A 7,941-nucleotide genomic window follows, 5' to 3' on the forward strand; every position below is an offset into this window, starting at 1 on the left:
TTGAAAACTCATTTAGGATCACACCCTTCAGCTTTTTCTCCCTTTTTGGGTTTGCTTGAAGAAGGACCAAAATAAGAGGCAGCTATTTTAGTAGACATCTATACTGCACATATATCATGCTCACACTTCCATCCAGAAGAAATAAAAAGAAAAAATTTCAGCATAATTCTTCGCTCCCGACTTGTTTGCCCATGTAAAGATCCAAAACAAGAATTATTCTAGCAACTCAGAAGCTGAAGAGTCATTTAAAGAAGGACGAAATTGACAAAATGCATGACTTATGCACCAGAGCTAATAAAACTTATTCAAAACTTCGACCGTCAAACCGGAAAACAAAAAAGAGAACAAGTCACCCACATATACAGTGAGCTAGCACCACTAAGAGATGATTTGCTGTGCCCCAGTTGTCCAAAGCAGCAGAGAACTTTCAACTTCCTGGGTGGCAGAACTCCTCTCCGCAACAACCTTAATACGGCATTCCAAACATCTGATGAAAACAAGATCAAATGGAGTCATAAATGAGACTGGACGATAAAGAACCTCGAGAAGTGGATTGCGTCATGATATATTGAGGGAACAACCTTCTGAATGGTCTTCCTGAAGCAAGTTTTATGCTCTTTCAGGGATGCATTGACAAATTCATCAATGTGGGCCTTCAAATCCTCCAAGAAAGTGGCTTCATCATTCTCATTTGTCCAGCATGGACCAAGAGGTGGCGATGAAGGCTTTTCCTGTTGGCTTTTTGGGGCTTCCATGGATACTGCTGCAATTCGATCATGACACACAATGCCAAATCACATGTAAAGAAATCGTAATAAAAATTGAAGATCCACTGATCAGAGTAAGGAATCAATGTAAAGTGCATTACGCACATGAGTACCTACTGATTGCACTCTTCAGATCACACAGCACCAGTCTATTCTATCATGAGCTCAATAATTCAGGAATACAGGGTGACAGAGAAACGAGATCATGCAACCATAAATCCAAGCTCATCTATTCTTGGCTTCTGTGCTTAGCAAAGAGCGGTAAAGGATACTGTAACTTCTTATGCTTCGAAGTATACATTTGGTTAGTTCAACACAACCAGCAGCAGCAGCATATCCTCAAGTTCCCCTACAATGAATGATGTTTCTCTTGCAAATACCAAATTGAGCAACACTTCCACCACCCATATGATCGTCTCAACAAATGATATGCACAACTTCACATCATAAACAGTCCATGCTAAAGGCACCAAAGCACCAGAAACGGCACCTTTAGCACAACCGACTCCATCACATTTTCTCATCAGTTAACCCCAGATGTTTCAAAATGTGAAAAGTTTCTTCAGACATCTCAGAACAATGAAGCTAGTTACTGTTTCGAACAAGAGAGTCGCCTGCCTAAATAGGCTTTCTCGTGCCTCTCAACTTTGCTCATCTATTAGATTTATCAAAGACCAATCCAAACCGTGGTTAAAGAAAAAGAAAGACCGATTCAAACAATTAATCACCGATAAAACATCAGCATACAATCCAGTCCACAAAGATGACAATAAATGGGGCCAGTCCTCTCCCACCAAGAAATATAAACTCGTTTCCCAAATTGCATTGCCACCGGCTAAAAATCCCGCCCAAAAGTTGCCTATGTTATGCGCCACTTAGTGAAACCACAATTTACCGGCACAACCACCATACATCAGCTGATCATTGATCTAAGACCACAAGGGAAAATCTTACTGGTACGCATCAGTATTGCTTCATTTCAAAACCTGAATATCACTAATTACACTGGCGATTGCAGTTGCACCATGCGCACACCTATCTATCTATATAAGACTATATGACTCAACTTTTTGACCTAGTCCATCATCAAATTTCCCAAACTGCTCTTCGGAGCACGAATCACAGTAACCTTGATAACTTACCACGAGCCGAAACTCATGAACTATTTTCTCTTCGACAGCAAACCGCATTAACTACACGGGCGATGAAACGTACTCGGAGATTCGCAATCATCAGACACGCAAAGCGATATCAGACGAAGACGCACCTTGATTGATCACGGCAAATGTCGAATTCAAGAGAAGGCAAATCGCACCATATTTTCAGAGCACGAACTCGGGGATTTATATACTCTCCTGGCCTTCAAAACCACTTGGAGGTACCCCACCGGGCCCACCCCACCTGTGATTCGGCACGTGTAGCTACCTGATTGGAGTATCTGCGAAGATAAAGGAAGCATTGACCGCTTGACCTCGGGCCTCAGTTTGAACGGGTCAAAATTCAATTTCGGATCTGGAGCTAGGAAAATGGATGAACCCGCATTGAACGACTGCCCCTACGCCTTGAACATCAAGTCAGGCTCGGATATCTACAGGGGGCAAGTGCTTTCGAAATTGGGCCAAATCCAACTAATTGAGCCCAAAGTCCTCGTGGGCTTGATCGGGTCAATAAGTGGTAAAGGCCCCACCCGGTTTGCCCCTCCTCTTTACATATAAAAGAGAGTGCCAAAGCAATAGATATTGGCAAATTAAAATGCAATTCCACTGAGTTGAGGGTCGATTTTACACGAAATGGAGATGTAAATAATCCCTAAAAAATGAATTCAGGTCAATTATTTTCGAAAGTTGGCACCCACTTGAATGAATTCCTACGGGACGAGAAGTTGAAATTATTGAACAAAATAACGCCAATATACCCAAAACTTTTTTTCGTCATACAAAAAATCCTAAACTTTTAATGGAGTCCCAAATCTGGCCATCTGTTAAATTTTCGTCCTGTTAACTCTTTTAAAGTCTACCATTGTCAAACTTTCTTTTTTATTTGATTTTTTCTCTCTCCCCATGTCTCCCGAGTTCGACTTTGTCAAAACTCTCCCTCTTACCTTGTCACTCTCTCTCTCTCTCTCTCTCTCTCTCTCTCTCTCTCCCCCCACCCCCAAAATTAATTCCCCTACTTAGAGATGGCCATTTGGAACCGTGGGCCCGGAACCGGCCCAAAACTGGCCCATTGACCGGGCCCACAGGTCCATAATTATGGGAACCGGCCCGGAACCGCCGGTTCCGAGCCGGTTCCGACCCGTTATAAAAAAATAATGGGCCGGTGGGGCAAAGAGCCGTTGCACATTTTGGCCGTTGCACATGCAACTAAAAAAAATAAATTATTTTTAATTCTTGCATATAAATACATATTCTCCCCCTTTCATTTTTCTCACAAATTCTCTCAACAATTCTCTCAAATCCTCTCAATTCGCTCAATTCGCTCAAACCCGCCTCAATTCTCTCAATCGGATTTTCGATAAATTCTCTAAAAAATGGCAAGTGGAAGCAGAAATGATGAAAAGGGCAAGATGACTATGGGAAATTCCGAGTATCTCATTCCCGAATATGATCCTTGTGAGTATACATGTTGGGAAGACAACGACGATAATATCAATTATGTCCCGATTCCGAACGTCGAGCACATCCCAACATAAAAAAGTATTCATCCTCCCATTGGTGTCGAAGAAACGTCAACGGCAAATGAGCCAGAACGGAAGGGCCGAGATAATACATCCGACTTGTGGCTACACTTCGACAAGATACGTGATAAAGGTGAAGGTAAGTATAATATAAAATGTAAATATTGTTTGCAAACATATAAATTTACGAAAGGAGACGGCTACGGAACATTCCGTCGGCATCCGACGAAAAAACATCCAACGCAAGCGGGGATAGACAATACGCAACAACAAATTTCCGAGTACGCCACTTCTAATCCTCATCCTTTATTTCGTTACACTAATGTACTTTATAAACAAACATTAGCTGAATATGTTGCCTTTGATCATGCTCCGTTTAATACTGGTGAAAATTTTAATATGAAATATTTGATAAATACTGCGTTGGTTCCACAAGCACCAACTATTCCAAAAAGTACTCTTAAACGCGAAGTTTTTCATCTTTATAAAAAAGGAAAAAAATCTTTAGCAAATTTTTTTGCGGAATTCAATGGACGTGTGCATATATGTAGCGATATTTAGAGTGATCCTTGGCAAATTCATTCTTATATGGGTGTCACATGTCATTGGATAGGTGATAATTGGACCATTCAAAAAAGACTTATTGCATTTCGAGTTTTTGATGAAAGACATTCGGCTCATAATATTTATAGAATAATTAGGCAAGTTTTAGAAGAATATAATTTAATAAATAAAGTATTTTCAATTGGTTTTGACAATGCCGCCGCAAATACCACTTCTATTACCAATTTAGAAAATATTTGCAAACCCACTTTTGGCGGACAATTTTTTCACATTAGATGTGCTTGCCATGTTTTAAATTTATGCGTACAAGATAGTTTACGAACTCTTGACACTTCTCACGCCCCAATAAAGGGTGCAATTAAATTTTTATGGAGTCATCCCCATTTTATGAAATTATGGGGAAAATTTTGTAAACAACATGGGAGAAGGGTAAGAAGATTTCCAAAAGATATTTCGACTCGTTGGAATTCTACCTACGAGTTGCTTCGGCAAACTTTTGATTACAAAGATTTATTATGTATGTTTATTTCACAAAATATTCCCGAAATTACTTTACTTCCGCAACATTGGGACGTTTGCAAAAAAAATTTAGATTTTTTGAAAATTTTTAATGATGCTACTAAGACTTTATCTGGTATTTATTATCTTACTACGCATTTATTTTTAATAGAGTATGTTAATATTGGTAGTGTTTTTAGTGAATATGAAAATGATACTGAATTAGCTCAAACTATTTTAGTAATGCGAGAAAAATGGTTGCATTATTATTTGCAAATTCCTCTTGTCTATTTAGTTGGTATTGTTTTTTATCCACGTATTAAATTAAACGGTTTACTAGATTATTTGAATATATATTATCATGATTGTTTACATTTGGAAGATTCAATAGATATTTCAAATATACAAGGAGATATTAAAGAATCTATAGTAGTATTATATGGAGAATTTTGTAGTAGATATGGTTTAAGTGATTTTGGATCTTTACAATCTACTGCCTCACGTAGCGAAAGTGGTAGTTCACTTAGTAGAGGGTATAATATGCTCAAGAGTAGGCAAAAAAAATAAAAATGGGCAACAGGTAGTATTTCTGAATTAGAAAAATATTTAACCACTCAATTTGAGTTTCGTGATGCAAAACATAGTACAAATTTCGAAATCCTAAAGTGGTGGAAGAGTCATCAAATCGATTACCCGGTTCTCGCTCTCATCGCTCGCCGGATATTAGCAATCCCTTCTTCAACGGTTGCAGTTGAATAAACATTTAGTGCTGCAGGATTAGTTTTGGACTCTCGCCGTTTAAGATTAAGCCTGGAGTCCGTGGAAGCTCAAGCTTGTGTCAACGATTGGACGAGGGCGAAATTTCGACACCAAGAGCTGAATCGAGAACACAAATTTTTTAGTGAGGATTGTGAAGATACCACCGCCACGGGTACCACAACGGGTAGCGACGATTGACGATGAGGTAAGTTGGGGTTATCAAAGGTAAAAGAACTACATGGGCTTTGATTCTTCTATCCCCAAGAAGATATGTAGGCGCTTAATGATAATTCATTAAGTTCAAGCTCATTTCTCCTCTCTCTTTTTTTTTCCCACATTTTATTATAACGTACAATATGATTATATTTTATAATTTATAATTTATTATGTTTATTTTATTATTTATTATTTTAAAAATTAAAATTAAAAAACGAAACAGGAAGGAATTGGCCCGGGAACCGTCGGTTCCGAACAGGAACCGGAACCGGCCCGGAACCGGAACCGGAACCGGCCTCCTCTACCCCTACTCAACAAGCTTCGACACCTTTTGGCCATGGAGGAGGGAAACCATCGCTCGAACATCATTATCCTTGGCAACCTGGAACTCGGGAAATCGGAGTGTCCTCGAATCCTTCGCTAACATCAACTTGCCGTGGGAGAGGGCATTCCCACACGAACCCCTCTCATCATACAAAAAGAAAACTAGAAATGTAAAAAGTTATACTTACTTGCATTTTACATATTTTTCACTCACACCCATCAATTCTTAAATCTAGTTCTACTTTGGCCTACAATGACATACAAATACATAACCTTCAAATTTGCTAAATATGTAGGAAAATAAAAAATATGATTTTACTTTGTGAATTTCTATTTTTTTCAAAACTAGGAATGAGGCTTGATTTCCAAGCCGTCATGCAAAGCCATTATAATAGTGCCTATCTTTTTTGCTTCTTCTTTAATGAAGCCAATACTGATCCGAAAAATGATAATAACAAGCTTTGTTAATTGCTAATTAGACATAGCACAAAATGAAGGCAGAGATTAACAAAAGAAAGGTGATATAGATACGGACATTTCATTCCTCAGAACTCCATACTTCAAACTTAAACTTTGAAAGATTACATTGTCGAAGTATTTCGGTCTACAAGTACAGACAATAAGTCAAAACCATCAAGTTGGCAGCACCTACTATATCTTCAGTACATGGTTCATTTTCACTCTCGTCATAAAGATATTCTCCATGCATTCATACTCAAGAATGCTATTAAAGAGCAAGCATGCGAGGAAAAATAGACAAAACTCGCATAGATAAAAATCAAAAGTCCAATATAGAATGAACTTCCTAGGTCATGGTTTCGGGTTAAATTGAGAATTAAAAAGTTTGAACTCTTGAATGACAAGGAAGATCAACTTAGGCAAGTAAGCCTCAAATTCATGAAGTACTCCTCTAATCTCATTAACTATGTAAGTTAAGGGCCAATTACGGCGCTCTCAAATGGATTCCCTAATTCAAGGCCTTACAGACACCCAATGGCAATAGCTGCTGAAACTATGGAAACAGATCCAAATGCCAACAAACGGAATGCTTCAGCTCCTGTTCCTTCATCTAGTAAGTGCGACCTTAATCTTACTGTCCTTGCCATTTTATCGATAGCAATAGCACGAGAATTTATTTTGTTCCTTGACGCATTCTGAATATCTCCGATCTTACATTTCAACAAAGAGATGCATTCTTCATACATTGAGTATTACAAATACTTAATAGATATAGCAACAGAAGGGAGAAGAAAATTAGAAATGTAAAAAGTTATTCTCATTTGCTTTTTACGTATTTTCCATTCACACTCATTAATTCTTAAATCTAGTTCTACTTTGCCCTACAAAGACATACAAAGATACAACCTTCAAATTTTCTAAGTATGTGGGGAAATAAAAAAAACAACGACTTTACTTTGTGAATTCCTAATTTTTCAAGCAAGGAATGAGAATTGATCTCCAAGCCGCCATGCAAAACCATTACAATAATTAGTTATACTTTGGCCTACAAAGACATACAAAGACACAACCTTCAAATTTGGTAAGTATGTGAGAAAATTAAAAATGACGACGTTACTTGGCAAATCTCTATTTTTTCAAGCAAGGGATGAGACTTGATTTCCAAGCGATCATGCAAAGCCATTGCAATAGTGCCTATTTTTTTTGGTTTCTTCTTTAGTGAAACCAATACTGATTTGAAAATGAGAATGACAAGCATTGCTAATTGCTAATTAGACATAGCATAAAATGAAGGCGGAGATTAATAAAAGAAAGGTGATAGAGACACGGACATTCCATTCCTCAAAAAGTTATACTTATTTGCTTTTTACGTATTTTCCATTCACACTCATAATTTATGAATCTAGTTCTACTTTGGCTTATAAAGACATACAAAGACACGGCCTTAAAATTTGCTAAGTATGTGAGAAAATAAAAAAATGACCACTTTACTTTGTGAATCTCTGTTTTTTAGGCAAAGAATGAGACTTGATTTCCCAGCCGTCATGCAAAGCCATTGTAATAGTTAGTTCTACTTTGGCTTACAAAGACATATAAAGACACAATCTTCAAATTTGCTAAGTATGTAGGAAAATAAAAAATGGCGACTTTACTTTGTGAATCTCTATTTTTTCAGGC

General features: G+C 37.8%; 1 long non-coding RNA gene across 1 annotated transcript; it reads right to left on the reverse strand.

Annotated features, from left to right (window-relative positions):
- Positions 1–234: 234 nt before the first annotated feature.
- Positions 235–2,156, reverse strand: LOC125312917. The gene is made up of 3 exons (XR_007196997.1): positions 2,035–2,156; positions 582–760; positions 235–487 (listed from the first exon to the last, which is right to left on the reverse strand). It is a non-coding gene; the product is annotated as an uncharacterized LOC125312917 (long non-coding RNA).
- Positions 2,157–7,941: the final 5,785 nt, after the last annotated feature.

The sequence above is a fragment of the Rhodamnia argentea genome, chromosome 11, assembly GCF_020921035.1.
Source record: "Rhodamnia argentea isolate NSW1041297 chromosome 11, ASM2092103v1, whole genome shotgun sequence".
In the NCBI taxonomy this organism is placed as follows: Eukaryota; Viridiplantae; Streptophyta; class Magnoliopsida; order Myrtales; family Myrtaceae; genus Rhodamnia; species Rhodamnia argentea.